Source organism: Pinus tabuliformis, chromosome 8, assembly GCF_031772625.1.
Source record: "Pinus tabuliformis cultivar Carrire ecotype Pingquan chromosome 8, CPIR1, whole genome shotgun sequence".
Taxonomy (NCBI): Eukaryota; Viridiplantae; Streptophyta; class Pinopsida; order Pinales; family Pinaceae; genus Pinus; species Pinus tabuliformis.
In genome coordinates, this window is record NC_142294.1 from 179,571,343 (window position 1) to 179,584,400 (window position 13,058).

Below are 13,058 nucleotides of genomic sequence, written 5' to 3' on the forward strand. Positions count from 1 at the left end.
GATGTGCCCATGAATAAGAAGATGCTAACATGGCATAATAAACATATGGGTGAAGCTGCCCTTGGTAGAAGGCTGGACAAATATCTCATTCAAGAAGACCTTCTCCATACCCTCGCCATCTACAGGAAATGGGTTGGCTTGGGGGGTATTTCGGATCACTCTCCCATCTTCTTGGAAGTGGCTGGCTCTTCCAGAAAACCCAGGGCACCTTTCAAATTTAACTCTACTTGGTTAAAGGACCTTGATTATATTAAGCTGGTTACGGATTTCTGGAAAGCCCAGCCACCTTTCAGGGATCAGAGGAAGGCTGCAAATTTTTGCAGCAACCTAAAACAACTCAAGAGATTAACTATTGAATGGAAAAAAAGGAAAAAAGCTAGGGATGACCAAACCCTTGTGGACATCGAAGCTCAGCTGGCCTCCTTAACGGATGATAGTGGGCTTGGCTACTTATCCACCAAAGCAAAGCTACATCTTGTTGATTTGGAGACTCAGAGATCCAAGATCCTCCTTAACTGGGAAGAATTGTGGAGACTCAGAAGCAGAGCAATCTGGCTCCAAGTAGGGGATGGTAACACAAAATTCTTCCATAAATTTGCCAATGGAAGAAAATCCAGTAATGCTATCTAGCAGATGCCCTCAGATCTGGACCAGATAGCCAACACTCACTCTCAGCTCACCCTTCTTGGTATCTCTCACTTCAAGTAGCTCTTCAAATCCCCCCTTGCCATCTCTATTGCTGAAATCATTAACATTGTTGGCCATTTCCCTAGGTTTGTGGAATCAGATGGGATGGAGGATCTTATAAAACTGGTATCCATGGGGGGATTTAGAAAGGACTCTCAAATGGTTCAAGAAGGACAAAAGTCTGGGGCTAGATGGTTGGCTTGTGGAATTCTTTATTCCTTTCTTTGATATCATTGGACCAGACCTGCTTGGAGTGGTGGAAGAGACTCACACTCTAGGATGCATATATGCCCCCATAAATTCCACATTTATTAACTTCATTCCCAAGACTGACTTCCCTACCTCCTTCAATGACTTTCGCCCTATATCCCTCTGCAATTGTCTCTACAAAATTATTGCCAAGATTATAGCAAATCACATCAAGATGATCCTTTCTGAACACATTACTCAGGAACAATTCGCCTTTCTCCAAAATAGACATATTCATGAAGCCATAGGTTCTGCCCAAGAGGCCCTCCACTCCATAAAACTGAAAAATCTAAAAGGGGTGGCGCTCAAAATTGACCTCTCAAAGGCCTTTGACAAGGTGAGCTGGTTATATCTAAGGATGATACTCACTCACCTGGGCTTCCCTCCAGAGTTCATCAGATGGATTATGGGATGTATAACATCAGTTTCTTTTGCAATCCTTATAAATGGGTCAGCTTCCCATTCCTTTCAAGCAGAGCGGGGAATTAGGCAGGGATGCCCCTTATCCCCCCTACTATTCCTTCTGGTTATGGAAGGCTTGAGCAAACTGATTGCTACTGAGAAGTGAGCTAGGAGAATCCAGGGCCTCAAGATTATTGACCATTGCCTTTTAACTCATCTACTTTTTGTTGATGATATACTCATTTTCCTTAATGGGGGTATTCAAGACATCATCACTCTCACAAAGATATTAAAACTTTTCAGTGCTGCTATAGGAATGGAAATAAATAGGGCAAAATCCACTATATCCTTCTCTAATTGTACTCAACAAGAAACTCAACTAGCCCTTCAAAATTTCCCCTACCAAATTTTGGCTCTACAGGATGGTCTGAAGTATTTGGGATTTAGGATTAAAGCAGATAGCTACAAGATAGCAGATTGGACCTGGTTGATCTCAAAGGTGGAAAAAAGATTAAATATCTGGAGTCATCGCCTACTATCCAGAGCCAGAAGATTGGTACTCATAAAAGTAGTACTAGAAGCAACCCTAGTCTTTTGGATGTCCTTGGCCTGGATCCCCTTGGGGATTCTACATAGGATCCAACGAGTCTGTAGCCATTTCCTATGGAAGGGATAGAAAGAAGGAAATCCTTTTGCGTGGGTCAAATGGAGCTGGATTACAATCCCCAAAAAATGGGGTGGTTTGGGTCTAAAGCACCTCCCAACTTTCGCACATGTTGTGGCTGCTAAACTAGGCTAGCTACTCTTGAAGCACAAGAGTCTTTGGTCGGAGATGGTCATCCATAAATACATTTGGCCTAGTACTGTACTAGACTGGGTAAGGCGACCTACATGGAATAGGAAAGGAATTTCAGTTATCTGGAGGGTAATAATCAACACCCTTCCCATCATTAAAAGGGGCCTTATCTGGAGGATTGGGAATGGGGAGTCAGTTCGAATCAGGATTGACCCATGGATTGGCAGTGGGAATGCCTACCAACTCCCACAACAACTAATAACACTTCTAAACTGCATTGGTGTCCTGTTCATATCACATCTCGGAGACCCTCGTAACTCTAGCATCTTCCAGCAAGCTTGGCACATAAGAAAGGCATGGAATATCCTGGATCAATGGAAAAGACAGTGGAGATTTTTTCTGCAGACTTTATCAAAATCCCATGTGCGCCTAAAAGAAGAGGAGGATGAATTGATCTAGGGATTTACTAAGAATGGGCACTACTCCTCCAATCAAGGGTATGATATCATACATGTTGAGCACAAGCCGGACAAACTGATGAGCTGGTGGAGCCATCTTTGGAAGTTAAAAGCCCCTCCACGACAAAATTACTGATGTGGAACATCATAATGGATAAAACACCTACAGGAGCAAATCTCAGAAAACGGGCTTTCCTAGGTCCGACTTGGTGTGTTTTATGCCATGCCGAGGAGGAAAGAAATCATCATTTATTCCTCACCTGCCCCACGTCCCAACTACTCTATTCTCAAGTCCTGTACACACTAAATATCAAGCATTCCTGGAGTGGGGTCGATATCCCAAATGCCTGGGATAGATGGTGGGAAGCTACAACTGAGCCGAGATCTAGGAATATGTTGCTTCTGGTCAATTGGCACATATGGATGTGCCACAATAACATCATTTTTAGGGGCCAGAATATAATCTGGTCCCTGATTCCTCCAAAAATCTATTCGAGCTATGGGGATCTCCTGGCTGAGGAACAAGTCTTTAGAACTCGGAACATCACATAGGAATAGATTGACAAAGCCCACCCCTGGGCATACTTTGATGGGGCTGCACAAGTACAGGGATGTGGAGGAGGCATTATACTTCATCTATCAGACACTCATTACTTTCACATTTGCATGGGGTTGGGCGAGGGTACAAATAATTATGCAGAGCTGATTACTCTCCGACATCTTTTACATTTTACCATCCTCAAACAATGCAGACACATACAAATTTTTGGAGATTCCAAAATAGTCATAAACTGGTTCAACAACACAACAACTTGCCATGCATATACTCTTAGAACTATTTTGGATGATATTGTTTTACTCAAAACACATTTTGATCACATTTCATGCACTCATATTTACAGGGAGTGTAATGAAGGTGCGGACAAGCTATCGAAAGAGGCAACACATAGTCCTCGAGGAGAATGGATGATCATAGAGTACACACCTGAGCGGACCTACCAGTTCTTCCACAGACCATATATGGATCAGGAACTTTGGAGGGTAGACAGGCCCTAATCAACAATCTTTATTTGTTTTTTTTCACAGTTTTTCTATTATGTAATTATCATATTTTTGCAACATAACAGCGATCACCAATGGTGAATTTTTGAAAATGTAATTATTTATATATGTACAACAAACACTAGCACACCCAATAGGGTCTTTTTTGTAGAACTTACAGTTCATAACTTCAAACAGCTGACTATGGTCACAGTATTTGCATATGCCTATGGCATTTACAACATGTAATTTTCAACAAATTAATGGAAATTGTGATATTTTCTCCCCGGGAAAAAAGTAGAAAACACTCCGAAAACGTAATATAATCCCTTCCTAAAGTACCATGCTCCAGACATATTTAAAAATATGATGACAGTGAACATTATTTATGTTTCATAACAAAACGAACTATTCTCATGTTTCACGTTATTGGCATATATATATACACCAATGCCATAAGACAGATTCTTAAAGCATAATTTTGTAAGATTAAGCAATAGAATTACAACTACTAGAACAACATCAAGTTTCAAATTTCAATCATCATAGCTATGATTGAAATAAATAAATAAAATACAAATGCATGCAATTTTGTATGCTAAGCATTAAGAACTCTCATTATCAGTATGAATTGCTTGTATCGATAATGAAAATGCTTAATGGATCAGTTCATTGGCTCATTCAATATGCTATTTTGGCATCTTCTCTTTAAGTACTTGCTTCTGCATCCACCAAAAGTAAATGCGTGAACCATAATATGAAAAAAGAAAACTGCAAAAGAAAACAAGGAACTACATTCAACAAGTAGACTATGTGACATTAGTAAAATTAACAAATCATGATGATTGAATACTAGTAAACAAAAAACAAATATGCAAAGATTTAAGGACAATTACAATTTGTGAAATCATATAGGCTAATTGTTTGACTATTAGCTATCCTTTGAATGCATGGCCTCTTGAACCAATGTCTTCAACTTATCCTGAATGAATTCTTTCATTGGTCCCATTGTAATATCTAGCCTCACATGTTGATTGAATAATTTATTTTTGATCTCCATTGCCTCCTCTTGTAACTAAGTAGTTAACACAAATTTCCTATCATTAATACTGACAAAGCCAACTAGCCATTTGTCAATTTCTTCTGGAGTAAAATCAATTATAGCATCAAACTGTTCTTCCATTGACTATTTTCTCTTGTCCAATTCAAATGTTAACGTATATTTTGTAATCAATTCAGAATTTCATATAATGCATGGGTCGTCTAGATCTTGAACAATTTGCATCACCTTTAGAAACACATCACTTCTCCTATTGTCTATGCTCTTACATTCAGAAATAATGTTTTCTAGTATACTAATTCTTCTGGACCATCCAACTTTGATTTGCCTCATTCAATTAGCATTTGGCAGTTCTCATTTTTTCTTCTCTGGATTAGACAACAATTCAAGCCTTTAAATAAAAGAAAATAATTCATTGTTAACGAAATGATTGTCTTTGGTAAAATTAATTCTCAACAAATCGACAAATGAGTTGATTTCATGTGCTAACCGTAGCAGAACAAAAACCGTCTGCCATACATGTTCAATGATTTCTAATCTCTGGCATATATTATCAACTATATGACATTTGACTACATTAACCAGTTGCAAAGCTCCAATAGATCCATGAGATCTAATACATTGGGAATTGCATATTTCTGAGTTCGTATTGTGATTGGATTCACTAACAAAGGACCTATATTTAAAGAATTTTCCAACATATCTATTGTTTCTTTTAGTACCAAGTTCTTTGTGTTTCGTTGCTCAATAGAAACTTCAAGGGCATTCTCGGTAGCTTCATGCAATGTCAAAACATTCATGGCTGCAATTCTAGACATATGAAGATTCATTTTTGTTGTATCAATATTTTTTTTACCATGCATCCTTACCTTTTCAATTTTCAATATTTTACTATGCCTACTATAGTTTGCATCTTGAAAAGTAACAAACTAGCCATCAAAAATTGAAAATTATTTAGTAATTTTATTTGTTATTTTTTTATTTTCACTTAAAGCACTACTGACATAATTAGGTAGCAAAGTTTCAATCTCCTCATTGATATCTTCTTGAATTATTCTTGTTTGCAAGGGACTTTTTCATTTTTCCAATTGAGGCTCCTTGTCATCTCCAACAACTGATAGATGACCATGAATAAGTTGTGCAACTTCAATATCTTTTCATTTTTTCACTCGAAGATGAAGCCAAAGGATTTTCGAATATGCAAACAAAATATTGCACAACTTTTCTGATTATTTGTTTACAACTTGTTTCACTGCTAATACTTGCTTCTTCAATAATTTCTCTAATAGTCATTGCTCCTTCATTATTTCTTGCAACATTGTGGCTCTTTTCGGTTTCACTTGGAACTTTTGTCAACAAGCTATCACATTTTATGGCATCTAGATGTCCAACAAATAGACCTTCTCGATCAACATCTCATGAGCCTTTAATTTATTTTAAATTAAAACAATGAAAAGAATTGGAAAACTCTGCAAGTTGGTTTCCATTCTTCACAGTTACTCACCCAATGGTAAATTGAAAAGAAATAAATTGTTTTTCTCTTACTCAAATTTAACCTTCCAATCGTATTATTATCTACAAACTTCGGCAACAAAATACCTATCCATAACAATTATTGGAAGAAATAGTGGTTTACCTCAAAACCCATAAACTCGAATAATCATATTATTTCCTCTTTCTTCATGTATCCCTTTCCCCCAGAGGAAAACTTGTGCTTCACTAGATATTTGATGGGGCTCTCGTCTAGTTATCATGTAAATAACTTGCTTTAGAAAAATATCTTGAATTAGACAAAAAATTTAAATAGCTTCTTGCTTCCATCATAAATAACGTATTGCTCTTATACAAATGTACTAATTGAAAACACATTTCATTTGAAATAAGATTAGCCCATTCGAATACACAATTTATTTATATGAGTAATGAAGCACATACATAATGGAACTTAGCATAGTGTTCATAGTTTCTTGGCCCATTAAATGTTCATACAACCAACAAAATTGTCGGAACAGTCCTATAAACATAGTGATATTTAGAGAGGAAAGATCAAAAGGAACCTCAGAAACCAGTGAAGCAAACTCTTGTAAGATTTTCAAACTACTTTCCTGTGATTCTAAAAAACTATTTGCGTTTGAAAAATCTAATCGCATATTCGGAATCGGTGGTTTCAATATCCATCTGAATATTTCCAAACTCAAATAAATACCCATATCTTTGGCTGATAAACCTAATTTTTTTTGTTTCTAAATTAAATGTATTTCCACATAAATAAATGATTTCTTTGGAACCAAATACCTCTAGAATGCATGAAACATGCGCTAATCTGGTAGACTAAATCTTATCATTATTCTTCTCTTGCACAGACATATTTACATATCATTTATATGTAGTCAACCACTGAAAGATTTGATTGATAAGCACAAGTGAGTTAATAATATTAATGTAAAGTACTTCCTTTCATGCTCTCGAAGCCATTTTTGCAATGAAATTTCAAAAATTTATGTCAACCAACAACGCTTTCAATGCGCTATAGGTATATATCAATTATAAATCCTTCTACAAGACACTTCCAACATATAGCAAAATCCGCATTTATGAAAAATAGCCGAAATAATTCGCATAATCTAAATGCGCCACAATTCTATCTAGAAAAAAATAGAAATTCTGACATGACTTTTAGAAATCTGGGCACAATTTTTTTTAAAACCAAATTACAGTTATCAAAAAACAAGATTTTCAGCATCGGAGTAATCACTGATAGTGCTAAATTTTCCACCTTTTTCTGTTTCTGGTACATGTTACTATTCCCCGTGTAAAATGATTTCTACAAAATAAATAGAAATTTAAAAACTACAAAGCAGACATTTCCAAGAAATAGCAACAATAGTTTAAGAACAAATCTTGAAATTTGGAATCCAGTTACTCCATCTACGAGACAAATTAAATGTGAATATTTTCTAATAATGACTACTAGTTTATGGGTTTTCAACAATCGCATCCACTACTATATCGATGTCAGTTTAAAGGTAATAACATTTACATTCCTAAATTACATGTCGATCCATCCATTTCTCCACAAGGGTGCCAAAATGTTAATGTCATTATGTTGTGTATGAAAATGGAAAAACCACACTCCACACAATGAAAGTGTTTTGTTTTCTTATTTCTTATTCTTCTCCTTTATTCCACTTCTACATAACAAAATTTTGAAATTCTGCCTCTTTTTCATATGCAGTATACGCCTCCTGCATTGACTACAATCATTGGCAAAACTTCAACTACAACATTATTTTTTTTTTATTCTTTTTTGTAATTGGTAAAATTTATTATTAAATAATGTCATTTAATTAGTAAAGCTTATAGTGAAACAAGTTTCTATATATAGCATAAGTTATATAAATACTTAATTCTTCAGATGCACTTGTTCCTTGCATAGGATCTGCACACACAAAAACACTTTCACACAACTAGTTCGGTATTTAGTAATGCTTTACAAATGCTCATTTACAATTGACTACTGGAACTTTTATGGCTCACAATATAAGATTTCATATGGGTTTGGCACAAGAAAAATCTTCCCACAATAAAACAAGTTTTTATCTTCAGTAGGACTTACTTAAATACTTATTTTCTTTAAGTAAACAAATTGTATATGTCTATAAGAAAATTACTTACAAAAAATGGTTTACAATTGACCATTGCAAAACAAAATATGGAGTTTTTTCACAATGCTTTGAAAAACAAATCCCATAGTTCAATGTATAATTATTATTATTTATTATCATCATCATATTTTGTTATGAAAATATTTCGCTCTAGGAAGCTTCCCCCGCATAATGAAAACTCTTATCCTAATTTCAAGAGAATGAAAACTCCATACAATGAAACACTAATGTATGTCATTTTCACTTTTGTACAAGAATTCATAAATAAAGACAACTGCAACAAAATAGTCACTCTTTTTGTCCAAACAAACTTTATTATTTATTAAGATAGTTACAACACATGTATTTGTACTCATATTCAAATGCTAGTCACAACAAATGCAATAGATACAACTTCACATGTAAAATGTTATCTAAATATTATTGAAATAACTCGTAAAAAGTTTGAGTTCATTACAGAACATTAGGGAATATATCAAAGCACAAAACAAATATTGGGAAACAATTGTTTAAATATTGTTTTTTGTATAACGTTTGAGAACGCACGTCCATACAACATCCCATGTCGAACATTATCTCTTAATTATCTACATAATTCGAGTGCTTAACCACCAACTTGATGTAGTCTCATCAGCCCAGACATTGCAACCAAAGACAAATAAACATTCAATTATCTTCGATCAACAACATTTATGTCAGAAAGTTGTATCCTTTCAATATTCAATCTCTTACCGCCCCTATCATAATTTTTATTTTTCAATGTGACAAAACAGTCATCAAAACTAATGTCCTCTTTAGAAATTTCCTCCATTATTCTCTTATTTTCTTGCAAAAAATTACTAACCCAATCATGCAGTACATTGTTATCAACTTCCATGTCCACCATTTCTTCAATGCTCTATGTTTCAGGTGCACTCTTGGATTTAAACGATTCAACCATGTGCACTCTTTTTGGAGTTACTCTATGAGGAGGCCCTTTGTCATCCCTGCCACTTGATATCCTATCAGCAGCCAGTTTTTCACTTCCAGTAGTTCTTTTTTTTTTCTAGCATATGAAGTCGTACAAGTACCGCGTCTGCAAGATTGCGATTTACCCATAGGGTTTACATCTCTTTACTTATATCTTTTTCCTATTGCAATGATCTCTTTTTCAATAATTTGTCCAACATCTAATAGCGGTTTTAGATCTTTTATTGATCCATTGTGACTTTACTCGCTCTACTCTCTACTTCTCAAAAAAAAGTTCTTGTATCTCATAGACTTAAGGTGTTCCATGAAAATTCTTCCTTTATTAAATCCTTTAATAGCTTCAACTTCACTTAAGTTGAAAGCATCCAAAGACTTTGTAAAAACGAGAGTGTGAACCATATTCTTCACAATTACTTTTCCAATAGTAAATGGAAAAGAACTAAATTGTCTCTTCTTTTTTTGTTCCAATATAGTCAACCAACGATGATATTTCTTATAGAATTCAACAGAAAATACCTATCTAGAATAAATATTTGCAAAAGAAATGGCCTATCTTCAAAACCATAAATTTGTATAACCATATTGCTTTCTCTTTCCTCATATTCCTCCTTGTGAAGTAAGAAAGCCTCAGCTTCTACAGATATTTGAGAAGGCTCTTGTCTAATTACCATGCAATACACTTGCCTCACAAACACATCTTGAATTAAGAAAAAATTTAAAGAAGCTTCATGCTTCCACAATATAGGATACTAGAACTGCATTGGTTCCTCATGAAACTTGAATATAGGATTACAGGGAAACCCATCAAACACATGCCTTGATACGAGAAGTGTTATCAGATATGACATCATAAAGAACCCATTGTTCTTGGGTAATCTATGTAACTGAACAACTAATTCATTTGAAATGACATAAGCCCAATCGAACATACAATTATTTTTGTATGTCTCATAAAGCACATAAAAAATGCATTTTGGGACATGTGATGTACTTTCTAGCCCTACCACATGGGCAAAGAGCCGACAACAATCCATAAATAGTTACTTAAACAAATAAATATATATAAGAGATAGATCAGAAGGAACCCCATAATTTTCACAAATGAATTCCCGCACAGTGTCAATTTTGCGCCCTTCTGACTCAAGGAAACTATATGCAACAAAAACAATTGTTTGGTTACGGTAACTTGAATAAAAATTTGAATACCTTAGGATTCAGAGAAACCTTTATCACTACAATATTAATTTCCCTCTTTTTGAAATAAAAATTATCTACACAGAAATAACGATTTCTCTAAAATCAAAGGCCTCTAGAACACACCCAACATTCGCTAATCCGATACTCGAAATCTTGTCACATGATTTCTCTTCCATTGACATATTCACATATCACTCATAAGTTCTTGACCAGTCAAATATAGCATTGATCTTAGCAAGTGAGTTAACTGTATCACTGCAAATAACTTCTTTTCCTCACCTTCTACCCATTTTTTGTTTGTAGGGTGGAAAACTATGTCAATAAATAAAATATTCAAATCTCGTTTCACTTTACAATTCTCCATTTTCTTCTCAAATACTAACTATTACTATTATTGGTGTGAAAAAACATTACACACGGTGTTATGAATAAATAGCAATTAAATATAGCAAAGCCAAGTTTTATGGACAGTAATAGGAAAAAAAATCGAAATTCCAAAAGCATCTTGTGTATTTACTTCGCACTTTCCTCCCGCTTCAAGATCATTGATATACGTGACATAAGAAACAAAAATTTACGATAATAAATAATAGACATTGTCTATCACACCAATAAGTTCGTCCACACAATGTTTGAATCATTTTTTGTAACAGTGGAAATGGATTCAACGTCATTAAAAACCCCATTGGCAAGTTTGCTAATATTACAAAAAATCACTACAAACCATTCTTTTTCCTTTTTTTCACTGTTTTGTTTTCTTTCGTTTACACCCAATTGACACCCAAGATCATGAAATTTAAGATCTTTAACCTCAAATTACTAATAATCACTGCCATATTTTATCAAGAACATGTCTAGATTCCCTTTATTTTTACAGTCAATTTTGAAAACCCGTAAAGATATCAATAATTTCATTGTCTAACTTGACCACAAATTCTCCTTGAAAAAGTTTTCAAGCTTCAAAAATTTTGGTGCCCTAGAGACTCATGATAGTGTTGAAACCATATCCACCATTAAAAAAAAACAATTGAAACACTCCCAAGATTGGAATTCTTCAAAAAATTTCACTGTATCCCATACAAAATTTTGTTATCCAGGTAGAATTGTAGCCTCCATATATAACACCACCAATAATAGCTACAAATAGTAAAGTTCACAATGACATTCGAATATGTATATTATTCCAATACATATTCAACTACTCTCTGCGACAAATCGAATTGACAACTGGTCCCACTACTTTGTAGAACCAATCCAAATTTGATTTAGAAATAACCTAACACAACTATTTCTCGCAAAATTTGACACACATTTACAATGTAGTGCAAACCTTATTCTGCATAAACACATCTAATTTTAAACTCTTTGATTTTTGCAAACGCAAAAATAATTTAATTACTAAAAGTTAAAACTCGTAAAGCTATCAATAATAGCTATAAAATAGTAAAGTTATTGTCTATGATGAATCGGCTTGATAGTTTCTCCCCACTACTATGTAAAACCAAACTCGTAAAACTATCAATAATAGCCATGAAATAGTAAATTTATATTCTATGACGAATCGACTTAACAATTTCTATCCGATACTCTTTAAAACGAACCAAATTTTATTTAGACCAAAGCTTGCAGAGTATTGCAGAGTAATACAGAGAAAATCTTGGCAAACCAAAAACTTGTAATATTGCCAAATGCGAATAACAAAGGTAAATTAGTTTAGAATATTGTGGTATTGTACAAATTTTGCATCTTTGCACTACTGTTATCATCAAAGCCCAGCTTCACAAATACAATTTATGTAAGGCAACAAAAGCTCAGATAATACTCCAAGATCTTAAACGTAAATTGCAAATAGAAAACACTACACACCCCACTATTTTCTCTATCACTGCAAATAAGGTGTCTCCCCTTACTATACTAGATATTTAAAATATTTGTAGTCTCGTTTCCCTAAAAATCACCACCTACCACTATTTTGTGTCTGAAACATGGTACAAAGATAAAACTGTCATCAAGATTTTTCATCATCCCGATGTTCGCCCCCTAAAATTTAGTAGAAAACAGAGTTCTAGATAAATACAAGTCATCTCAACATTCAATTCAACGAACAATTTTTGTACACTTTCAACATAACACAAATTCACATGTGTGAAAACTCAAAGCAATGCTCTTACACACAACCACCTCCGGACTCAACAATTCCCTTCCATCAATCATTGACATTTGAAACTAATATTAATTAATGTGGGTCCTAGATATCGTGGGAAGGAAGCATTTATTCTCCACACACACTATCTTTGAACAACATAGTCCATTTTATGCAAAATTATTTCAAGCTTTCATGGTATGCCCTTCTACATCCTACAAAATCTATTAATAATAAAACTAATATCAAAATGCATTACAATTAAAAGAAATCCCCTCATTCCACATAGATTTCGCACATGCATTTGTTCTTTACATAACCTCCGCACATGCACAACCATCTCTGCACAACTACTTCTACACTCAATAACACCCTCATTCATTGACATTCG